Source organism: Cydia splendana, chromosome 4 (genome assembly GCF_910591565.1).
Source record: "Cydia splendana chromosome 4, ilCydSple1.2, whole genome shotgun sequence".
NCBI classification, from domain to species: domain Eukaryota; kingdom Metazoa; phylum Arthropoda; class Insecta; order Lepidoptera; family Tortricidae; genus Cydia; species Cydia splendana.
The window spans coordinates 23,124,396-23,150,267 of record NC_085963.1 but is presented as its reverse complement, the minus strand read 5'-3'; the positions used below and the strand labels follow the sequence as shown (position 1 = coordinate 23,150,267).

The window sequence follows — 25,872 nt, the reverse complement described above, 5'->3', positions numbered from 1 at the left end:
TAAAATCGTAAGGACCCGATTCTAACATCATTTTTTTTAAAAAACAAAAGGGGGTGGCTGTCTTCACGCTAGCCACCCCAAACCACTTTTTGTAATTTTTTTTGGTCTAGATAGCAAGATATTCGTTAGTTCACGTTTGTTCAGGCATTAAAATCGTTAGGACCCGATTCCTTCATTTTTTTTTATTTTTTCAAAGTGGGGTGGCTGTCTTCACGCTAGCCACCCCACCCCGAAATCAGCCAAACTAACCATGTGAACTCATCGAGCGACGTTAGTTCACGTTTGTTCAGGCATTAAAATCGTTAGGATCTCATTAGATTTGCCATAAAAAAATAAAATCGAAAAATTCATATATATGGGACAGCGGAGCCAAGTAATGTGGTCTAGCAAGCAATCGACGCGGATACTAACGATTCTTTAGCTTGAATAAACTTATATGGACGATATTTAAGCGATAAATTATAGTGCCTTGCGGGCGTTCAAAACATAATAAGAGATATCCGTCGTTTTATATTTTTTTATACTATGGGGGTGGCTGTCTTCACGCTAGCCACCCCAAATCACTTTTTGTAATTTTTTTTGGTCTAGATAGCAAGACATTCGTTAGTTCACGTTTGTTCAGGCATTTAAATCGTTAGGACCCGATTCCTTCATTTTTTTTTTTTTTTTCAAAGTGTGGTGGCTGTCTTCACGCTAGCCACCCCACCCCGAAATCAGCCAAACTAACCATGTGAAGTCATCGAGCGACGTTAGTTCACGTTTGTTCAGACATTAAAATCGTTAGGATCTCATTAGATTTGCCATAAAAAAATAAAATCGAAAAAATCATATATATGGGCCAGCCGAGGCAAGTAATGTGCCTAAGTCGACGGCTGAAAAATATACTCAGAATCGGGTCCTTACGATCTCACTTGCAGGACAACGTCAGCAGACTATACTGATTCAAGATAGATAGGTCATTTGCGGGCGATCAAAACAGATTTAACGGAAAAAAATAAAACTTGAAAATCTGGATTACTCAACTTACGCTCCTAAGTCGACGGCTGAAAAAAATAGTCAGAATCGGGTCCTTACGATGCCACTTGCAGGACAATCTCAGCAGACCATACTGATTCAAGATAGATAGGTCATTTGCGGGCGTTCGAAACAGATTTGCTGGAAAAAATTAAAATTTAAAATCTGAATAACTCAACTTACGCTCCTAAGTCGACGGCTGAAAAAAATAGTCAGAATCGGGTCCTTACGATGCCACTTGCAGGACAATCTCAACAGACCATACTGATTCAAGATAGATAGGTCGTCATTTGCGGGCGTTCGAAACAGATTTGCTGGAAAAAATTAAAACTTGAAAATCTGAATAACTCAACTTACGCTCCTAAGTCGACGGCTAAAAAAAATACTCAGAATCGGGTCCTTACGATGCCACTTGCAGGACAACGTCAGTAGACCAACCTGATTCAAGATAGATAGGTCATTTGCGGGCGTTCAAAACAGATTTGCCGGAAAAAAATAAAACATGAAAATCTGAATAACTCAACTTACGCTCCTAAGTCGACGGCTGAAAAAAATACTCAGAATCGGGTCCTTACGATGCCACTTGCAGGACAACCTCAGCAGACCATACTGATTCAAGATAGATAGGTCATTTGCGGGCGTTCAAAACAGATTTGCTGGAAAAAATTAAAACTTGAAAATCTGAATAACTCAACTTACGCTCCTAAGTCGACGGCTGAAAAAAATAGTCAGAATCTGGTCCTTACGATGCCACTTGCAGGACAACGTCAGTAGACCAACCTGATTCAAGATAGATAGGTCATTTGCGGGCGTTCAAAACAGATTTGCCGGAAAAAATTAAAACATGAAAATCTGAATAACTCAACTTACGCTCCTAAGTCGACGGCTGAAAAAAATACTCAGAATCGGGTCCTTACGATGCCACTTGCAGGACAATCTCAGCAGACCATACTGATTCAAGATAGATAGGTCATTTGCGGGCGTTCGAAACAGATTTGCTGGAAAAAATTAAAACTTGAAAATCTGAATAACTCAACTTACGCTCCTAAGTCGATGGCTGAAAAAAATATCCAGAATCGGGTCCTTACGATGCCACTTGCAGGACAATGTCAGCAAGCCATACTGATTCAAGACAGATAGGTCATTTGCGGGCGTTCGAAACAGATTTAACGGAAAAAAATAAAACTTGAAAATATGAATAACTCAACTTACGCTCCTAAGTCGCAGGCTGAAAAAAATACTCAGAATCGGGTCCTTACGATGCCACTTGCAGGACGACGTCAGATGATTATGCTGATTCAAGATAGACAGGTCATTTGCGGGCGATCAAAACAGATTTACCGGAAAAAAATAAAACATGTAAATCGGAATTACTCAAATTATGCTCCTAAGTTGACGGCCGAAAAAAATACTCAGAATCGGGTCCTTACGATGCCCTTTGCAGGACAACGTCAGCAGACTATACTGATTCAAGATAGATAGGTCGTTTGCGGGCGTTCAAAACAGATTTACCAGAAAAAAATAAAACTTGAAAATCTGAATTACTCTAATTATGCTACTAAGTCGCACGCTGAAAAAAATACTCAGAATCGGGTCCTTACGATGCTACTTGCAGGACAATCTCAGCAGACCATACTGATTAAAGATAGATAGGTCATTTGCGGGCGTTCGATACAGATTTGCTGGAAAAAATTAAAACTTGGAAATCTGAATAACTCAACTTACGCTCCTAAGTCGACGGCTGAAAAAAATACTCAGAATCGGGTCCTTACGATGCCACTTGCAGGACAATCTCAGCAGACCATACTGATTCAAGATAGATAGGTCATTTGCGGGCGTTCGAAACAGATTTGCTGGAAAAAATCAAAACTTGAAAATCTGAATAACTCATCTTACGCTCCTAAATCGACGGCTGAAAAAAATATTCAGAATCGGGTTCTTACGATGCCACTTGCAGGACAACGTCAGTAGACCAACCTGATTCAAGATAGATAGGTCATTTGCGGGCGATCAAAACAGATTTACCGGAAAAAAATTAAACTTTTAATTCTGAATTACCCAAATTATGCTCCTAGGTCGACCGCTGAAAAAAATACTCAGAATCGGGTCCTTACGATGCCACTTGCAGGACAACGTCAGCAGACTATACTGATTCAAGATAGATAGGTCCTTTGCGGGCGTTCGAAACAGATTTACCAGAAAAAAATAAAACTTGAAAATCTGAATTACTCTAATTATGCTACTAAGTCGCACGCTGAAAAAAATACTCAGTATCGGGTCCTTACGATGCCACTCGCTGGACAATCTCAGCAGACCATACTGATTCAAGATAGATAGGTCATTTGCGGGCGTTCGAAACAGATTTGCCGGAAAAAATTAAAACTTGAAAATCTGGATTACTCAACTTACGCTCCTAAGTCGGCGGCTGAAAAAAATACTCAGAATCGGGTCCTTACGATGCCACTTGCAGGACAATCTCAGCAGACTATACTGATTCCAGACAGATAGGTTATTTGCGGGCGTTCGATAAAGATTTGCCGGAAAAAATTAAAACTTGAAAACCTGAATTACTCTAATTATGCTACTAAGTCGACGGCTGCAAAAAATACTCAGAATCGAGTCCTTACGATGCCACTTGCAGGACAACGTCAGGAGACCATAACGATTCAAGACACATAGGTCATTTGCGGGCGTTCGAAACAGATTTGCCGGAAAAAATTAAAACTTGAAAATCTGAATAACTCAATTTACGCTCCTAAGTCGACGGCTGAAAAAAATACTCAGAATCGGGTCCTTACGATGCCACTTGCAGGATAACGTCAGTAGACCATACTGATTCAAGATAGATAGGTCATTTGCGGGCGATCAACACAGATTTGCCGGAAAAAATTAAAACATGAAAATCTGAATAACTCAACTTACGCTCCTAAGTCGACGGCTGAAAAAAATACTCAGAATCGGGTCCTTACGATGCCACTTGCAGGACAATCTCAGCAGACCATACTAATTCCAGACAGATAGGTCATTTGCGGGCGTTCGATACAGATTTGCCGGAATAAATTAAAACTTGAAAACCTGAATAACTCATTTTACGCTCCTAAGTCGACGGCTGAAAAAAATAGCCAGAATTGGGTCCTTACGATACCCTTTGCAGGACGATGTCAGCTGACCATGGTGATTCAAGATAGATAGGTCATTTGCGGGCGATCATAACAGATTTAACAGAAAAAATAAAACTTGAAAATCTGGATTACTCAACTTAAGCTCCTAAGTCGAACGCTGAAAAAAATACTCAGAATCAGGTCCTTACGATGCCACTTGCAGGACAACGTCAGTAGACCAACCTGATTCAAGATAGATAGGTCATTTGCGGGCGATCAAAACAGATTTACCGAAAAAAAATAAAACTTGAAATTCTGAATTACTCAAATTATGCTCCTAAGTCGACGGCTGAAAAAAATACTCAGAATCGGGTCCTTACGATGCCACTTGCAGGACAATCTCAGCAGACCATACTGATTCAAGATAGATAGGTCATTTGCGGGCGATCAAAACAGATTTACCGGAAAAAAATAAAACTTGAAATTCTGAATTACTCAAATTATGCTCCTAGGTCGACAGCTGAAAAAAATACTTAAATTCGGGTCCTTACGATGCCACTTGCAGGACAATGTCAGCAGACCATACTGATTCAAGACAGATAGGTGATTTGCGGGCGTTCGAAACAGATTTAACGGAAAAAAATAAAACTTGAAAATATGAATAACTCAACTTACGCTCCTAAGTCGCAGGCTGAAAAAAATAGTCAGAATCGGGTCCTTACGATGCCACTTGCAGGACGACGTCAGATGATTATGCTGATTCAAGATAGACAGGTCATTTGCGGGCGATCAAAACAGATTTACCGGAAAAAAATAAAACATGTAAATCGGAATTACTCAAATTATGCTCCTAAGTTGACGGCCGAAAAAAATACTCAGAATCGGGTCCTTACGATGCCCTTTGCAGGACAACGTCAACAGACTATACTGATTCAAGATAGATAGGTCGTTTGCGGGCGTTCGAAACAGATTTACCAGAAAAAAATAAAACTAGAAAATCTGAATTACTCAAATTATGCTCCTAAGTCGCACGCTGAAAAAAATACTCAGAATCGGGTCCTTACGATGCCACTTGCAGGACAACGTCAGCAGACCATACTGATTCAAGATAGATAGGTCATTTGCGGGCGTTTGAAACAGATTTGCCGGAAAAAATTAAAACTTGAAAACCTGAAAACTCAACTTACGCTCCTAAGTCGACGGCTGAAAAAAATAGTCAGAATCGGGTCCTTACGATGCTACTTGCAGGACAATTTCAGCAGACCATACTGATTCAAGATAGATAGGTCATTTGCGGGCGTTCGATACAGATTTGCTGGTAAAAATTAAAACTTGAAAATCTGAATAACTCAACTTACGCTCCTAAGTCGACGGCTGAAAAAAATACTCAGAATCGGGTCCTTACGATGCCACTTGTAGGACAATCTCAGCAGACCATACTTATTCCTGACAGGTAGGTCATTTGCGGGCGTTCGATACAGATTTGCCGGAAAAAATTAAAACTTGAAAACCTGAATAACTCATTTTACGCTCCTAAGTCGACGGCTGAAAAAAATAGCCAGAATTGGGTCCTTACGATACCCTTTGCAGGACGATGTCAGCTGACCATGCTGATTCAAGATAGATAGGTCATTTGCGGGCGATCATAACAGATTTAACAGAAAAAATAAAACTTGAAAATCTGGATTACTCAACTTAAGCTCCTAAGTCGAACGCTGAAAAAAATACTCAGAATCAGGTCCTTACGATGCCACTTGCAGGACAACGTCAGTAGACCAACCTGATTCAAGATAGATAGGTCATTTGCGGGCGATCAAAACAGATTTACCGAAAAAAAATAAAACTTGAAATTCTGAATTACTCAAATTATGCTCCTAGGTCGACGGCTGAAAAACATACTCAGAATCGGGTCCTTACGATTCCACTTGCAGAACAACGTCAGCAGACTATACTGATTCAAGATAGATAGGTCATTTGCGGGCTTTCGAAACAGATTTGCCGGAAAAAATTGTAACTTGAAAATCTGGATTACTCAACTTAAGCTCCTAAGTCGACGGCTGAAAAAAATAGTCAGAATCGGGTCCTTACGATGCCACTTGCAGGATAACGTCAATAGACCATACTGATTCAAGATAGATAGGTCATTTGCGGGCGATCAACACAGATTTGCCGGAAAAAATTAAAACATGAAAATCTGAATAACTCAACTTACGCTCCTAAGTCGACGGCTGAAAAAAATACTCAGAATCGGGTCCTTACGATGCCACTTGTAGGACAATCTCAGCAGACCATACTTATTCCTGACAGATAGGTCATTTGCGGGCGTTCGATACAGATTTGCCGGAAAAAATTAAAACTTGAAAACCTGAATAACTCATTTTACGCTCCTAAGTCGACGGCTGAAAAAAATAGCCAGAATTGGGTCCTTACGATACCCTTTGCAGGACGATGTCAGCTGACCATGCTGATTCAAGATAGATAGGTCATTTGCGGGCAATCATAACAGATTTAACAGAAAAAATAAAACTTGAAAATCTGGATTACTCAACTTAAGCTCCTAAGTCGAACGCTGAAAAAAATACTCAGAATCAGGTCCTTACGATGCCACTTGCAGGACAACGTCAGTAGACCAACCTGATTCAAGATAGATAGGTCATTTGCGGGCGATCAAAACAGATTTACCGAAAAAAAAAAAAACTTGAAATTCTGAATTACTCAAATTATGCTCCTAGGTCGACGGCTGAAAAAAATACTCAGAATCGGGTCCTTACGATGCCACTTGCAGAACAACGTCAACAGACTATACTGATTCAAGATAGATAGGTCATTTGCGGGCGTTCGAAACAGATTTGCCGGAAAAAATTAAAACTTGAAAATCTGGATTACTCAACTTAAGCTCCTAAGTCGACGGCTGAAAAAAATAGTCAGAATCGGGTCCTTACGATGCCACTTGCAGGATAACGTCAGTAGACCATACTGATTCAAGATAGATAGGTCATTTGCGGGCGATCAACACAGATTTGCCGGAAAAAATTAAAACATGAAAATCTGAATAACTCAACTTACGCTCCTAAGTCGACGGCTGAAAAAAATACTCAGAATCGGGTCCTTACGATGCCACTTGTAGGACAATCTCAGCAGACCATACTTATTCCTGACAGGTAGGTCATTTGCGGGCATTCGATACAGATTTGCCGGAAAAAATTAAAACTTGAAAACCTGAATAACTCATTTTACGCTCCTAAGTCGACGGCTGAAAAAAATAGCCAGAATTGGGTCCTTACGATACCCTTTGCAGGACGATGTCAGCTGACCATGCTGATTCAAGATAGATAGGTCATTTGCGGGCGATCATAACAGATTTAACAGAAAAAATAAAACTTGAAAATCTGGATTACTCAACTTAAGCTCCTAAGTCGAACGCTGAAAAAAATACTCAGAATCAGGTCCTTACGATGCCACTTGCAGGACAACGTCAGTAGACCAACCTGATTCAAGATAGATAGGTCATTTGCGGGCGATCAAAACAGATTTACCGAAAAAAAATAAAACTTGAAATTCTGAATTACTCAAATTATGCTCCTAGGTCGACGGCTGAAAAAAATACTCAGAATCGGGTCCTTACGATGCCACTTGCAGAACAACGTCAGCAGACTATACTGATTCAAGATAGATAGGTCATTTGCGGGCTTTCGAAACAGATTTGCCGGAAAAAATTAAAACTTGAAAATCTGGATTACTCAACTTAAGCTCCTAAGTCGACGGCTGAAAAAAATAGTCAGAATCGGGTCCTTACGATGCCACTTGCAGGATAACGTCAGTAGACCATACTGATTCAAGATAGATAGGTCATTTGCGGGCGATCAACACAGATTTGCCGGAAAAAATTAAAACATGAAAATCTGAATAACTCAACTTACGCTCCTAAGTCGACGGCTGAAAAAAATACTCAGAATCGGGTCCTTACGATGCCACTTGTAGGACAATCTCAGCAGACCATACTTATTCCTGACAGATAGGTCATTTGCGGGCGTTCGATACAGATTTGCCGGAAAAAATTAAAACTTGAAAACCTGAATAACTCATTTTACGCTCCTAAGTCGACGGCTGAAAAAAATAGCCAGAATTGGGTCCTTACGATACCCTTTGCAGGACGATGTCAGCTGACCATGCTGATTCAAGATAGATAGGTCATTTGCGGGCAATCATAACAGATTTAACAGAAAAAATAAAACTTGAAAATCTGGATTACTCAACTTAAGCTCCTAAGTCGAACGCTGAAAAAAATACTCAGAATCAGGTCCTTACGATGCCACTTGCAGGACAACGTCAGTAGACCAACCTGATTCAAGATAGATAGGTCATTTGCGGGCGATCAAAACAGATTTACCGAAAAAAAAAAAAACTTGAAATTCTGAATTACTCAAATTATGCTCCTAGGTCGACGGCTGAAAAAAATACTCAGAATCGGGTCCTTACGATGCCACTTGCAGAACAACGTCAACAGACTATACTGATTCAAGATAGATAGGTCATTTGCGGGCGTTCGAAACAGATTTGCCGGAAAAAATTAAAACTTGAAAATCTGGATTACTCAACTTAAGCTCCTAAGTCGACGGCTGAAAAAAATAGTCAGAATCGGGTCCTTACGATGCCACTTGCAGGATAACGTCAGTAGACCATACTGATTCAAGATAGATAGGTCATTTGCGGGCGATCAACACAGATTTGCCGGAAAAAATTAAAACATGAAAATCTGAATAACTCAACTTACGCTCCTAAGTCGACGGCTGAAAAAAATACTCAGAATCGGGTCCTTACGATGCCACTTGTAGGACAATCTCAGCAGACCATACTTATTCCTGACAGATAGGTCATTTGCGGGCGTTCGATACAGATTTGCCGGAAAAAATTAAAACTTGAAAACCTGAATAACTCATTTTACGCTCCTAAGTCGACGGCTGAAAAAAATAGCCAGAATTGGGTCCTTACGATACCCTTTGCAGGACGATGTCAGCTGACCATGCTGATTCAAGATAGATAGGTCATTTGCGGGCGATCATAACAGATTTAACAGAAAAAATAAAACTTGAAAATCTGGATTACTCAACTTAAGCTCCTAAGTCGAACGCTGAAAAAAATACTCAGAATCAGGTCCTTACGATGCCACTTGCAGGACAACGTCAGTAGACCAACCTGATTCAAGATAGATAGGTCATTTGCGGGCGATCAAAACAGATTTACCGAAAAAAAAATAAAACTTGAAATTCTGAATTACTCAAATTATGCTCTTAGGTCGACGGCTGAAAAAAATACTCAGAATCGGGTCCTTACGAGGCCACTTGCAGAACAACGTCAGCAGACTATACTGATTCAAGATAGATAGGTCATTTGCGGGCGTTCGAAACAGATTTGCCGGAAAAAATTAAAACTTGAAAATCTTAATAACTCAACTTACGCTCCTAAGTCGACGGCTAAAAAAATACTCAGAATCGGGTCCTTACGATGCCACTTGCAGGACAACGTCAATAGACCAACCTGATTCAAGATAGATAGGTCATTTGCGGGCGATCAAAACAGATTTACCGGAAAAAAATTAAACTTGAAATTCTGAATTACCCAAATTATGCTCCTAGGTCGACGGCTGAAAAAAATACTTAGAATCGGGTCCTTACGATGCCACTTGCAGGACAATGTCAGCAGACCACACTGATTCAAGACAGATAGGTCATTTGCGGGCGTTTGAAACAGATTTGCCGGAAAAAAGTAAAACTTGAAAATCTGAATAACTCAACTTACGATCCTAAGTCGACGGCTGAAAAAAATATTCAGAATCGGGTCCGTACGATGCCACTTGCAGGACGATGTCAGCAGACTATACTGATTCAAGATAGATAGGTCATTTGCGGGCGTTCGAAACAGAATTGCCGGAAAAAATTAAAACTTGAAAACCTCAATAACTCAACTTACGCTCCTAAATCGACGGCTGAAAAAAATTTCAGAATCGGGTCCTTACGATGCCGCTTGCAGGACAACGTCAGTATACCAACGTGATTCAAGATATATAGGTCATTTGCGGGCGTTCGAAACAGATTTGCCGGAAAAAAGTAAAACTTGAAAATCTGAATAACTCAGCTTACGATCCTAAGTCGACGGCTGAAAATTAGTCAGAATCGGGTCCTAACGATGCCCCTTGCAGGACAATATCAGCTGACCATGCTGATTCAAGATAGATAGGTAATTTGCGGGCGATCAAAACAGATTTAACGGAAAAAAATAAAACTTGAAAATATGAATAACTCAACTTACGCTCCTAAGTCGACGGCTGAAAAAAATACTCAGAATCGGGTCCTTACGATGCCACTTGCAGGACAACGTCAGCAGACTATACTGATTCAAGATAGATAGGTCATTTGCGGGCGATCAAAACAGATTAACCGGAAAAAAATAAAACTTGAAAATCGGAATTACTCAAATTATGCTCCTAAGTTGACGGCCGAAAAAAATACTCAGAATCGGGTCCTTACGATGCCCTTTGCAGGACGACGTCAGATGGTTATGCTGATTCAAGATAGATAGGTCATTTGCGGGCGATCAAAACAGATTTAACGGAAAAAAATAAAACTTGATAATCTGGATTACTCAACTTACGCTCCTAAGTCGACGGCTGAAAAAAATAGTCAGAATCGGGTCCTTACGATGCCACTTGCAGGACAACGTCAGTAGACCAACCTGATTCAAGATAGATAGGTCATTTGCGGGCGATCAAAACAGATTTACCGAAAAAAAATAAAACTTGAAATTCTGAATTACTCAAATTATGCTCCTAGGTCGACGGCTGAAAAAAATACTCAGAATCGGGTCCTTACGATGCCACTTGCAGAACAACGTCAGCAGACTATACTGATTCAAGATAGATAGGTCATTTGCGGGCTTTCGAAACAGATTTGCCGGAAAAAATTAAAACTTGAAAATCTGGATTACTCAACTTAAGCTCCTAAGTCGACGGCTGAAAAAAATAGTCAGAATCGGGTCCTTACGATGCCACTTGCAGGATAACGTCAGTAGACCATACTAATTCAAGATAGATAGGTCATTTGCGGGCGATCAACACAGATTTGCCGGAAAAAATTAAAACATGAAAATCTGAATAACTCAACTTACGCTCCTAAGTCGACGGCTGAAAAAAATACTCAGAATCGGGTCCTTACGATGCCACTTGTAGGACAATCTCAGCAGACCATACTTATTCCTGACAGATAGGTCATTTGCGGGCGTTCGATACAGATTTGCCGGAAAAAATTAAAACTTGAAAACCTGAATAACTCATTTTACGCTCCTAAGTCGACGGCTGAAAAAAATAGCCAGAATTGGGTCCTTACGATACCCTTTGCAGGACGATGTCAGCTGACCATTCTGATTCAAGATAGATAGGTCATTTGCGGGCAATCATAACAGATTTAACAGAAAAAATAAAACTTGAAAATCTGGATTACTCAACTTAAGCTCCTAAGTCGAACGCTGAAAAAAATACTCAGAATCAGGTCCTTACGATGCCACTTGCAGGACAACGTCAGAAGACCAACCTGATTCAAGAAAGATAGGTCATTTGCGGGCGATCAAAACAGATTTACCGAAAAAAAAAAAAACTTGAAATTCTGAATTACTCAAATTATGCTCCTAGGTCGACGGCTGAAAAAAATACTCAGAATCGGGTCCTTACGATGCCACTTGCAGAACAACGTCAACAGACTATACTGATTCAAGATAGATAGGTCATTTGCGGGCGTTCGAAACAGATTTGCCGGAAAAAATTAAAACTTGAAAATCTGGATTACTCAACTTAAGCTCCTAAGTCGACGGCTGAAAAAAATAGTCAGAATCGGGTCCTTACGATGCCACTTGCAGGATAACGTCAGTAGACCATACTGATTCAAGATAGATAGGTCATTTGCGGGCGATCAACACAGATTTGCCGGAAAAAATTAAAACATGAAAATCTGAATAACTCAACTTACGATCCTAAGTCGACGGCTGAAAAAAATACTCAGAATCGGGTCCTTACGATGCCACTTGTAGGACAATCTCAGCAGACCATACTTATTCCTGACAGATAGGTCATTTGCGGGCGTTCGATACAGATTTGCCGGAAAAAATTAAAACTTGAAAACCTGAATAACTCATTTTACGCTCCTAAGTCGACGGCTGAAAAAAATAGCCAGAATTGGGTCCTTACGATACCCTTTGCAGGACGATGTCAGCTGACCATGCTGATTCAAGATAGATAGGTCATTTGCGGGCGATCATAACAGATTTAACAGAAAAAATAAAACTTGAAAATCTGGATTACTCAACTTAAGCTCCTAAGTCGAACGCTGAAAAAAATACTCAGAATCAGGTCCTTACGATGCCACTTGCAGGACAACGTCAGTAGACCAACCTGATTCAAGATAGATAGGTCATTTGCGGGCGATCAAAACAGATTTACCGAAAAAAAAATAAAACTTGAAATTCTGAATTACTCAAATTATGCTCCTAGGTCGACGGCTGAAAAAAATACTCAGAATCGGGTCCTTACGAGGCCACTTGCAGAACAACGTCAGCAGACTATACTGATTCAAGATAGATAGGTCATTTGCGGGCGTTCGAAACAGATTTGCCGGAAAAAATTAAAACTTGAAAATCTTAATAACTCAACTTACGCTCCTAAGTCGACGGCTAAAAAAATACTCAGAATCGGGTCCTTACGATGCCACTTGCAGGACAACGTCAATAGACCAACCTGATTCAAGATAGATAGGTCATTTGCGGGCGATCAAAACAGATTTACCGGAAAAAAATTAAACTTGAAATTCTGAATTACCCAAATTATGCTCCTAGGTCGACGGCTGAAAAAAATACTTAGAATCGGGTCCTTACGATGCCACTTGCAGGACAATGTCAGCAGACCACACTGATTCAAGACAGATAGGTCATTTGCGGGCGTTTGAAACAGATTTGCCGGAAAAAAGTAAAACTTGAAAATCTGAATAACTCAACTTACGATCCTAAGTCGACGGCTGAAAAAAATATTCAGAATCGGGTCCGTACGATGCCACTTGCAGGACGATGTCAGCAGACTATACTGATTCAAGATAGATAGGTCATTTGCGGGCGTTCGAAACAGAATTGCCGGAAAAAATTAAAACTTGAAAACCTCAATAACTCAACTTACGCTCCTAAATCGACGGCTGAAAAAAATTTCAGAATCGGGTCCTTACGATGCCGCTTGCAGGACAACGTCAGTATACCAACGTGATTCAAGATATATAGGTCATTTGCGGGCGTTCGAAACAGATTTGCCGGAAAAAAGTAAAACTTGAAAATCTGAATAACTCAGCTTACGATCCTAAGTCGACGGCTGAAAATTAGTCAGAATCGGGTCCTAACGATGCCCCTTGCAGGACAATATCAGCTGACCATGCTGATTCAAGATAGATAGGTAATTTGCGGGCGATCAAAACAGATTTAACGGAAAAAAATAAAACTTGAAAATATGAATAACTCAACTTACGCTCCTAAGTCGACGGCTGAAAAAAATACTCAGAATCGGGTCCTTACGATGCCACTTGCAGGACAACGTCAGCAGACTATACTGATTCAAGATAGATAGGTCATTTGCGGGCGATCAAAACAGATTAACCGGAAAAAAATAAAACTTGAAAATCGGAATTACTCAAATTATGCTCCTAAGTTGACGGCCGAAAAAAATACTCAGAATCGGGTCCTTACGATGCCCTTTGCAGGACGACGTCAGATGGTTATGCTGATTCAAGATAGATAGGTCATTTGCGGGCGATCAAAACAGATTTAACGGAAAAAAATAAAACTTGATAATCTGGATTACTCAACTTACGCTCCTAAGTCGACGGCTGAAAAAAATAGTCAGAATCGGGTCCTTACGATGCCACTTGCAGGACAACGTCAGTAGACCAACCTGATTCAAGATAGATAGGTCATTTGCGGGCGTTCAAAACAGATTTGCCGGAAAAAATTAAAACATGAAAATCTGAATAACTCAACTTACGCTCCTAAGTCGACGGCTGAAAAAAATACTCAGAATCGGGTCCTTACGATGCCACTTGCAGGACAATCTCAGCAGATCATACTGATTCAAGATAGATAGGTCATTTGCGGGCGTTCGAAACAGATTTGCTGGAAAAAATTAAAACTTGAAAACCTGAATAACTCAACTTACGCTTCTAAGTCGACGGCTGAAAAAAAATATTCAGAATCGGGTCCTTACGATGCCACTTCCAAGACAACGTCAGCAGACTATACTGATTCAAGATAGATAGGTTATTTGCGGGCGTTCGAAACAGATTTACCAGAAAAAAATAAAACATGAAAATCAGAATTACTCAAATTATGCTACTAAGTCGACGGCTGAAAAAAATACTCAGAATCGGGTTCTTACGATGCCACTTGCAGGACAACGTCAATAGACCAACCTGATTCAAGATAGATAGGTCATTTGCGGGCGATCAAAACAGATTTACCGGAAAAAAATTAAACTTGAAATTCTGAATTACCCAAATTATGCTCCTAAGTCGACGGCTGAAAATTAGTCAGAATCGGGTCCTAACGATGCCCCTTGCAGGACAATGTCAGCTGACCATGCTGATTCAAGATAGATAGGTAATTTGCGGGCGATCAAAACAGATTTAACGGAAAAAAATAAAACTTGAAAATATGAATAACTCAACTTACGCTCCTAAGTCGACGGCTGCAAAAAATACTCAGAATCGGGTCCTTACGATGCCACTTGCAGGACAATCTCAGCAGACCATACTGATTCAACATAGATAGGTCATTTGCAGGCGATCAAAACAGTTTTGCCGAAAAAAAAAACTTTAATACTATGTAACTCAACTTACGCAGGCGTGGTGCCTCACTCCGCGATTTCGTCGCTTTGCTACATGTAGGTAGCTAAAAGTCCATCCGTTCGGCCCCAATTTTGGGGAAAGCCATAAGCTGCGCGTGGCGCTGTCGCCGCCTAGCGGCCATATCTGTGCTGATCGTAACAGACGCGTTTTGTTAGAGAGTGAGTTTTCTGTACCCAGTAATATTATTTATTCTGTGACTTACGCTCCTAAGTCGACGATAAACTACTTCTTATCGATCGCTGCTAAGTAAGCCCACATTCTCACGAGCGCTTTTACAACGCGCGTTAAGAAAGCGTTCGAATGATACAAATGGATACATGTGTATTTATTCACACGATGGCGGTGGCGCTTTTTATTAAGCGTTGTTGGATTCGACTTTAAGCCTTGGTCATTAAATTGAACTTAGAGTGCAGATAGATTCAAGCGCTTTTTGAACGCGCGTTGAAAAAGCGCCCATGCGAATGAGGGCTAATTCGATGTAACGAACTAGGCTTCAAGTTGAAAATCCAACAACGCTTGATAAAAAGCGCCACCGCTCTCGTGTGATAGCTCCTCTACACGATGGGCCAGCGCCGGCCACTCCAAGGGACGCAGCCATGCGGTAGAATGAGATAGCAATATCACTTGCTCCCTCTAACGGCTCCTTTACACGATGGGCCAACGCCAGCCACTCCAAGGGACGCATTTATGCGTTAGAGGGAGCAAGTGATATTGCTATCTCATTCTACCGCATGGCTGCGTCCCTTCGTGTCGCCCATCGTGCCCATCGTGTAGAGGAGCCATAACGCATAAATGCGTCCCTTGGAGTGGCCAGCGTTGGCTCATCGTGTAGAGGAGCCATGAATAAATACACATGTATCCATTTGTGTCATTCAAACGCGCGTTGTAGAAGCGCCCGTGGGAATGGGGGCTAAGCTTGTGCTAACACTACCCGCCGTGCCTTGCGCCCACATTGACGCTTATCATGAATAGTGGCACAACTCAAAATGAAATGCTATTGCATTTAATATTCTATCTTTTACTGGTAAGATTTAAAATCGAACGGCATTTCATTTTGTTTTATGCCACTATTCATGATAAGGGGTCATCCATTAATTACGTCACACGAATTTCTAGGTTTTTTGACCCCCCCCCCCCCTTGTCACATTTGGTCACATTTGGCAAACCCCTCCCCCCTAGTGTGACGTCACATTTTTTCTACGAAATCGCCAAATCGAATTAAGTAAGTACCTAAGTATTATTAATATTTTATCAAAATATTTTTGACGATATAAATATTAGTAATTTTATAACCCAAAACTGCTTAGGAAAGAAAATTAAAAGAATAAAAACGATTATCGTTTTAAAAACTTGTTATTTAAATGTACAGCGAATAAAATAATTAAAAAAAAAATTTCGGTTACTGATGAAGTTAAAGTGACGTCACAAAGTTTGTGTCTCCCCCCTCCCCCATGTCACAATATGTCACATTTTCTTGACCCCCTCCCTCCCCCTAAACGTGTGACGTAATTAATGGATGACCCCTTAAAGCAAGTCATGGTGACGGCACTGTCACTGGCGTTTCCATCCTGTACTCTGACGAGATGAACACCGGCTTTGCGACTTTTTCACAGTTGCCACCACTGGGATTAGATGAGAAATAATTTCACAGTTGTTACCACTGGCAACTAGTGGGAATAATCCTTTGAAACCCCATCATTGATTGAAATCCAATCCAATCAAAAATTATTTAAGTGACAAGAAAAGGCTGTTTCGGTTAAAACTTCTTTGTTCTTTACTATTACTATACTTTGCCAAGAATTGAAATGAATACCAAAATTTTTCACTAGGTATTTTGTATTGATTATTTATGCCAACCCTTATTATAATATATTGAGACATACCAGTGCCAACCCTCTCGTGCTTGAGAGGAGGGCTGTCCCCAGCAGTGGGACCTATATAAGTAGGCTACATTAATAATAGGATGGTTGTTATCTAAAACGTATGCTATCAGCGCCGGATTAACCAGTGATCAAATTAAGCAGTTGCTTAGGGCTTAATGTATAGAACTCACCAACAATTTAAAATTTGTTATTGAATATGACAGGTGACCTTGTAGAGGGGAGCAAACTGTGGTGGTGCCAAGGCGATAGTGGCCGCCAAATATATTTTGTAAATATGGAATATACAACAACTGAGTTGTTTTAAAGGAACTTATATATGCTTGTCGGATGCAGAAAGTAACAATTCCTCTATCTGCATTTCACAAGCATATCTATTGACAAAATTCAAATATGTAGGTATTCTGTAAGTAGGGTTCTTCCACTATAGGCAATACAACATTTGCAGTGACTCTAAAAATACATAGCAACATTTATAAAATTATAATACAACTGCCAATACCTGGGTCAAATAAAATATCATATGGTTGTCTTCTGTCACCTGAATTTTATTTGTGTTCAACCAGCCATACATTGAAATATATATATTTAACCCTAGCCATGTATTGGAAATAATGTTCCAGTACAGTACCTACTGATTAACCTACCTCAAGTCCCTATATACATAACATTTAAAGCTAACATAGGTACCTAAATAGCCCTGAATTTGTCACAAGAAAAGGCCCTTGGTCTGAATAATTTTATTTTATTTATTTTCTTCATACCATATTTTAAATTATTTATCTACACCCGAAAAAAGAAAAAAATAGTTAATAAAATAACCAAGTTACCTGTAATACTGAAAATATAGTAATTATGACAGGTAGGTACTTAAATATATTTGTGAAAAAATATATGTCAATAAGTTGTTTGTCTACTCTCCGGATAACCTTTTACCTCCATTAGTCATTAAACTGCTTACCTAAAAAGTATATTAGTGTGAAATGGAAAATAAAGTAGATAAGGTAACTAGCAATACATTTTGTTGTCAAAATTGAAATTCATAACGTAGTTCAAGGACTGAAGTTATACATACTAGAAAATAATGCATGAAATCCTTGTAAAAGTCTGTAAATATGGTGACAAAAAAGCGCATTTTACTACACACCGCGCCTTAAAAACATTTTTTTCTTACAGATATACTCGATTCCAATACTTATTTTTGTTTATAACGTATATTTTTATGACACGGCAAAACCACGTAAATAGGGGTTTTATGGAAAATGCCCTTTAACCCGGATATTGTGCACAAATTGTAGTTTACAACCCATAACAGAATCGTGAAAACTATTTTGAACATGATAAGATAATAAAAAGAATACTAATATAAGTATATATATGCCTAACATACGTGTGAACATGACCCAAAAAGGGCGTAAGCGACGCCGAAGGGCGAAATTTGACGCTTATTTAAACAGATAAGTAACCCTTTTTTTGCAGTAAAATGATACTTTTCGTAATAAATAACATCGTTACTTTGACACAAGAATGTCTATAAAAAATAACTCATATAATTTTTTTACACTGTAGCATTTTCCTTGTTTTGCATGAAACTGCTGTTTAATATGAAATTTTGAAATTATATTATTTCATAAATATTGAAAAATGCACTAAAATTTTGGTAATAACTTATTATACGCTTATAAGGTATTATATAATTTCAATAAAATGTACACATATTAGTGAAATACTATATTTTAAAAATTGATGAAAATTTACCTTTATTAATTTCTTTAGCGGCAGAGTAGAGGGCTAAAAGTAGTGTTGATTTTGAAACTTGATATAATCACTGTAATCTACATGACAAACTGCAACTTTTGGTACCGGTTCCAAATTGATAATCAAATTTTTATTTTTTTCCATACAACGACGCTCCACCCTAACGCATATTGTATCCAGATGAGACAATTTTTCGGCAATCTGATGAAATTCTCTGATCGCACAGGGCCGTGCGGATGCAAATACCAATTCAATTCCCCCATCACATCAGCAGGTGCGGACACAAAAATGCCAATTTTCATAGTAGAATGCAAATTGGTGTGCGTGTGGACGCTAAATGAGATTGACCAATTATTTTCCTGAACAAATCGACTGATTTCGTCAGTCCCGTATGGATACCCCAGTACGGTAATTTTCATAGACATAATATACTTAAAGATTACGTCTAAGCGAGCTGTCACTGTAACCACTTTAGTTTAGTGTACGATTAACAATGTTACCCCACCTTGCTATAGCCATGTCGATAAAGTCATATCGATAAACTATCGACATTTCTTGCAATTTTAAATTTGTGTTTTTTTATAATGTTTAACGATACCTAAAATGAACCAAAACGCTTTTATTCTTTATTGTGGTTATCAGATGACAATTTTATCGTCACGCCCCAGCAGGAAACGAAGGGAAAGTTCAAAGGGTCTACCACGAACCACGTTCGATGTGTTGCCTCTCTACCGCACTTGTAAATTGGTATGTAAGTTTGACAAGGAGGCAACACGTCGAACGTGGTTCGCGGTAGGCCCCCAGATATTTAATGAAAATACATAAATACCTACTAAAATATGTGTTCCGGAATAATCAACTTATTTTATTATATTCTAACATATTCATTATCCATTAGCATTTCAATTATGTTTATGTTTAACGAAGATATTGAAGCTTCAACATATATAACATGATTAAAAAATCGACTTATCACATCCCTAAAAGAGCACACATACACGTTATTATGCACACATATACAGCCTGGATGCACGCCCGCAAATGACCTATATATCTTAAATCAGTATAGTCTGCTGACGTTGTCCTGCAAGTGGCATCGTAAGGACCCGATTCAGAGCCGCAGCAGCCGTCGACTTAGGCGTAAGTTGAGTTATTCAGATTTTCAAGTTTTAATTTTTTCCGGCAAATCTGTTTCGAACGCCCGCAAATGACCTCTGTCTTGAATCAGTATGGTCTGCTGAGATTGTCCTGCAAGTGGCATCGTAAGGACCCGATTCTAAGTATTTTTTGCAGCCGTCGACTTAGGCGTAAGTTGAGTTATTCAGATTTTCAAGTTTTATTTTTTTCCGGCAAATCTGTTTCGAACGCCCGCAAATGACCTATGTGTCTTGAATCAGTATGGTCTGCTGACGTTGTCCTGCAAGTGGCATCGTAAGGACCCGATTCTGAGTATTTTTTTCAGCCGTCGACTTAGGAGCGTAAGTTGAGTTATTCAGGTTTTCAAGTTTTAATTTTTTCCGGTAAATCTGTTTCAAACGCCCGCAAATGACCTATCTATCTTGAATCAGTATGGTCTGCTGACGTTGTCCTGCAAGTGGCATCGTAAGGACCCGATTCTGAGTATTTTTTTCAGCGTGCGACTTAGGAGCATAATTTGAGTAATTCAGATTTTCTAGTTTTATTTTTTTCTGGTAAATCTGTTTCGAACGCCCGCAAACGACCTATCTATCTTGAATCAGGTTGGTCTACTGACGTTGTCCTGCAAAGGGCATCGTAAGGACCCGATTCTGAGTATTTTTTTCGGCCGTCAACTTAGGAGCATAATTTGAGTAATTCCGATTTACATGTTTCATTTTTTTCCGGTAAATCTGTTTTGATCGCCCGCAAATGACCTGTCTATCTTGAATCAGCATAATCATCTGACGTCGTCCTGCAAGTGGCATCGTAAGGACCCGATTCTGAGTATTTTTTTCAGCCTGCGACTTAGGAGCGTAAGTTGAGTTATTCATATTTTCAAGTTTTATTTTTTTCCGTTAAATCTGTTTCGAACGCCCGCAAATCACCTATCTGTCTTGAATCAGTATGGTCTGCTGACATTGTCTTGCAAGTGGCATCGTAAGGACCCGAATTTAAGTATTTTTTTCAGCTGTCGACCTAGGAGCATAATTTGAGTAATTCAGAATTTCAAGTTTTATTTTTTTCCGGTAAATCTGTTTTGATCGCCCGCAAATGACCTATCTATCTTGAATCAGTATGGTCTGCTGAGATTGTCCTGCAAGTGGCATCGTAAGGACCCGATTCTGAGTATTTTTTTCAGCCGTCGACTTAGGAGCGCAAGTTGAGTTATTCAGATTTTCATGTTTTAATTTTTTCCGGCAAATCTGTTTTGAACGCCCGCAAATGACCTATCTATCTTGAATCAGGTTGGTCTACTGACGTTGTCCTGCAAGTGGCATCGTAAGGACCCGATTCGGACTATTTTTTTCAGCCGTCGACTTAGGAGCGTAAGTTGAGTTATTCAGATTTTCAAGTTTTAATTTTTTCCAGCAAATCTGTTTCGAATGCCCGCAAATGACCTATCTATCTTGAATCAGTATGGTCTGCTGAGATTGTCTTGCAAGTGGCATCGTAAGGACCCGATTCTGAATATTTTTTTGTCAGCCGTCGACTTAGGAGCGTAAGTTGAGTAATTTTGATTTTCAAGTTTTATTTTTTTCTGGTAAATCTGTTTCGAACGCCCGCAAATGACCTATCTATCTTCAATCAGTATGGTCTGCTGAGATTGTCCTGCAAGTGGCATCGTAAGGACCTGATTTTGAATATTTTTTTCAGCCGTCGACTTAGGAGCGTAAGTTGAGTTATTCAGATTTTCAAGTTTTAATTTTTTCCAGCAAATCTGTTTCGAACGCCCGCAAATGACCTATCTATCTTGAATCAGTATGGTCTGCTGAGATTGTCCTGCAAGTGGCATCGTAAGGACCCGATTCTGACTATTTTTTTCAGCCGTCGACTTAGGAGCGTAAGTTGAGTTATTCAGATTTTCAAGTTTTAATTTTTTCCAGCAAATCTGTTTCAAACGCCCGCAAATGACCTATCTATCTTGAATCAGTATGGTCTGCTGAGATTGTCCTGCAAGTGGCATCGTAAGGACCCGATTCTGACTATTTTTTTCAGCCGTCGACTTAGAAGCGTAAGTTGAGTTATTCAGGTTTTCAAGTTTTAATTTTTTCCGGCAAATCTGTTTCGAACGCCCGCAAATGACCTATCTATCTTGAATCAGTATGGTCTGCTGAGATTGTCCTGCAAGTGGCATCGTAAGGACCTGATTTTGAATATTTTTTTCAGCCGTCGACTTAGGAGCGTAAGTTGAGTTATTCAGATTTTCAAGTTTTAATTGTTTCCAGCAAATCTGTTTCGAACGCCCGCAAATGACCTATTTGTCTTGAATCAGTATGGTCTGCTGAGATTGTCCTGCAAGTGGCATCGTAAGGACCCGATTCTGACAATTTTTTTCAGCCGTCGACTTAGGAGCGTAAGTTGAGTTATTCAGGTTTTCAAGTTTTAATTTTTTCGGGCAAATCTGTTTCGAACACCCGCAAATGACCTATCTATCTTGAATCAGTATGGTCTGCTGACGTTGTCCTGCAAGTGGCATCGTAAGGACCCGATTCTGAGTATTTTTTTCAGCGTGCGACTTAGGAGCATAATTTGAGTAATTCAGATTTTCTAGTTTTAGTTTTTTCTGGTAAATCTGTTTCGAACGCCCGCAAACTACCTATCTATCTTGAATCAGTATAGTCTGCTGACGTTGTCCTGCAAAGGGCATCGTAAGGACCCGATTCTGAGTATTTTTTTCGGCCGTCAACTTAGGAGCATAATTTGAGTAATTCCGATTTACATGTTTTATTTTTTTCCGGTAAATCTGTTTTGATCGCCCGCAAATGACCTGTCTATCTTGAATCAGCATAATCATCTGACGTCGTCCTGCAAGTGGCATCGTAAGGACCCGATTCTGAGTATTTTTTTCAGCCTGCGACTTAGGAGCGTAAGTTGAGTTATTCATATTTTCAAGTTTTATTTTTTTCCGTTAAATCTGTTTCGAACGCCCGCAAATGACCTATCTGTCTTGAATCAGTATGGCTTGCTGACATTGTCCTGCAAGTGGCATCGTAAGGACCCGATTCTGGAAATTTTTTTCAGCCGTCGACTTAGGAGCGTAAGTTGAGTTATTCAGATTTTCAAGTTTTAATTTTTTCCAGCAAATCTGTTTCGAACGCCCGCAAATGACCTATCTATCTTGAATCAGTATGGTCTGCTGAGATTGTCCTGCAAGTGGCATCGTAAGGACCCGATTCTGAGTATTTTTTTCAGCCGTCGACTTAGGAGCGTAAGTTGAGTTATTCAGATTTTCATGTTTTAATTTTTCCAGCAAATCTGTTTTGATCGCCCGCAAATGACCTATCTATCTTGAATCAGTATGGTCTGCTGAGATTGTCCTGCAAGTGGCATCGTAAGGACCCGATTCTGAGTATTTTTTTAAGCCGTCGACTTAGGAGCGTAAGTTGAGTTATTCAGATTTTCATGTTTTATTTTTTTCCGGCAAATCTGTTTTGAACGCCCGCAAATGACCTATCTATCTTGAATCAGGTTGGTCTACTGACGTTGTCCTGCAAGTGGCATCGTAAGGACCCGATTCTGACTATTTTTTTAGCCGTCGACTTAGGAGCGTAAGTTGAGTTATTCAGATTTTCAAGTTTTAATTTTTTCCAGCAAATCTGTTTCGAACGCCTGCAAATGACCTATCTATCTTGAATCAGTATGGTCTGCTGAGATTGTCCTGCAAGTGGCATCGTAAGGACCCGATTCTGACAATTTTTTTCAGCCGTCGACTTAGGAGCGTAAGTTGAGTTATTCAGATTTTAAATTTTAATTTTTTCCAGCAAATCTGTTTCGAACGCCCGCAAATGACCTCTATCTATCTTGAATCAGTATGGTCTGCTGAGATTGTCCTGCAAGTGGCATCGTAAGGACCCGATTCTGACTATTTTTTTCAGCCGTCGACTTAGGAGCGTAAGTTGAGTAACCCAGATTTTCAAGTTTTATTTTTTTCCGTTAAATCTGTTTTGATCGCCCGCAAATGACCTATCTATCTTGATTCAGTATAGTCTGCTGACGTTGTCCTGAAAGTGGCATCGTAAGGACCCGATTCTGAGTATTTTTTTCAGCGTTCGACTTAGGAGCGTAAGTTGAGTAATCCAGATTTTCAAGTTTTATTTTTTTTCCGTTAAATCTGTTTTGATCGCCCGCAAATGACCTATCTATCTTGAATCAGTATAGTCTGCTGACGTTGTCCTGCAAGTGGGATCGTAAGGACCCGATTCTGAGTATTTTTTTCAGCCGTCGACTTAGGCACATTACTTGCCTCGGCTGGCCCATATATATGATTTTTTCGATTTTATTTTTTTATGGCAAATCTAATGAGATCCTAACGATTTTAATGCCTGAACAAACGTGAACTAACGTCGCTCGATGACTTCACATGGTTAGTTTGGCTGATTTCGGGGTGGGGTGGCTAGCGTGAAGACAGCCACCCCACTTTGAAAAAATAAAAAAAAATGAAGGAATCGGGTCCTAACGATTTAAATGCCTGAACAAACGTGAACTAACGAATGTCTTGCTATCTAGACCAAAAAAAATTACAAAAAGTGATTTGGGGTGGCTAGCGTGAAGACAGCCACCCCCATAGTATAAAAAAAATATAAAACGACGGATATCTCTTATTATGTTTTGAACGCCCGCAAGGCACTATAATTTATCGCTTAAATATCGTCCATATAAGTTTATTCAAGCTAAAGAATCGTTAGTATCCGCGTCGATTGCTTGCTAGACCACATTACTTGGCTCCGCTGTCCCATATATATGAATTTTTCGATTTTATTTTTTTATGGCAAATCTAATGAGATCCTAACGATTTTAATGCCTGAACAAACGTGAACTAACGTCGCTCGATGAGTTCACATGGTTAGTTTGGCTGATTTCTGGGTGGGGTGGCTAGCGTGAAGACAGCCACCCCACTTTGAAAAAATAAAAAAAAATGAAGGAATCGGGTCCTAACGATTTAAATGCCTGAACAAACGTGAACTAACGAATGTCTTGCTATCTAGACCAAAAAAAATTACAAAAAGTGATTTGGGGTGGCTAGCGTGAAGACAGCCACCCCCATAGTATAAAAAAAATATAAAACGACGGATATCTCTTATTATGTTTTGAACGCCCGCAAGGCACTATAATTTATCGCTTAAATATCGTCCATATAAGTTTATTCAAGCTAAAGAATCGTTAGTATCCGCGTCGATTGCTTGCTAGACCACATTACTTGGCTCCGCTGTCCCATATATATGAATTTTTCGATTTTATTTTTTTATGGCAAATCTAATGAGATCCTAACGATTTTAATGCCTGAACAAACGTGAACTAACGTCGCTCGATGAGTTCACATGGTTAGTTTGGCTGATTTCTGGGTGGGGTGGCTAGCGTGAAGACAGCCACCCCACTTTGAAAAAATAAAAAAAAATGAAGGAATCGGGTCCTAACGATTTTAATGCCTGAACAAACGTGAACTAACGAATATCTTGCTATCTAGACCAAAAAAAATTACAAAAAGTGGTTTGGGGTGGCTAGCGTGAAGACAGCCACCCCCTTTTGTTTTTTAAAAAAAAATGATGTTAGAATCGGGTCCTTACGATTTTACCTACTGAACAAACGTGAACTAACGATGAACAAACGATATAGCTATGCCATTTGCGGGCAAACGATATGGGGTGGTCAACTTCACGAGCATTTTTTCCCGACATTTTCATGCGGAAATATATTATACATAAATGTCAGTAAGGTTCATTCTTAAATGCACGTGACATTTGTAAATGCCTGTTATTATCCATGGGGAGCCAAGATATTTTCGTACCTAGCGAATTCGGATTATTTCCCGTTTCGTGGTATTCATCATTATGGCAAAAAAACTATCTCAAGCGATATATTTCTTTTTTGTGTATAGGCTGATATTTCAATTATGTACATTATTTATTGTTGTATGAATATTTATTATCTATCGGGCACGTTTCTTCAAAGGCCTTTAACCTTTGTTAATAAATCATCCATTGAGTTTGCTGAATAAATTGGGCTTACATTTTTAAT

The 25,872-nt window shown here is 39.5% G+C and overlaps 1 protein-coding gene and 2 long non-coding RNA genes across 5 annotated transcripts in view; 2 read left to right on the top strand and 1 right to left on the bottom strand.

Annotated features, from left to right (window-relative positions):
• Positions 1-25,872, top strand: part of LOC134790200 (zwei Ig domain protein zig-8-like) — a 673,220-nt gene that overhangs the window by 28,084 nt on the left and 619,264 nt on the right. The window lies entirely within an intron of this gene.
• The window catches only part of LOC134790236 (uncharacterized), a 140,652-nt gene that overhangs the window by 36,992 nt on the left and 77,788 nt on the right, over positions 1-25,872 (bottom strand). The gene's annotated exons all lie outside the window — the stretch shown is intronic.
• Positions 377-24,898, top strand: LOC134789554 (uncharacterized). Its single transcript, XR_010144091.1, has 2 exons — positions 377-675; positions 24,385-24,898. It is a non-coding gene; the product is annotated as an uncharacterized LOC134789554 (long non-coding RNA).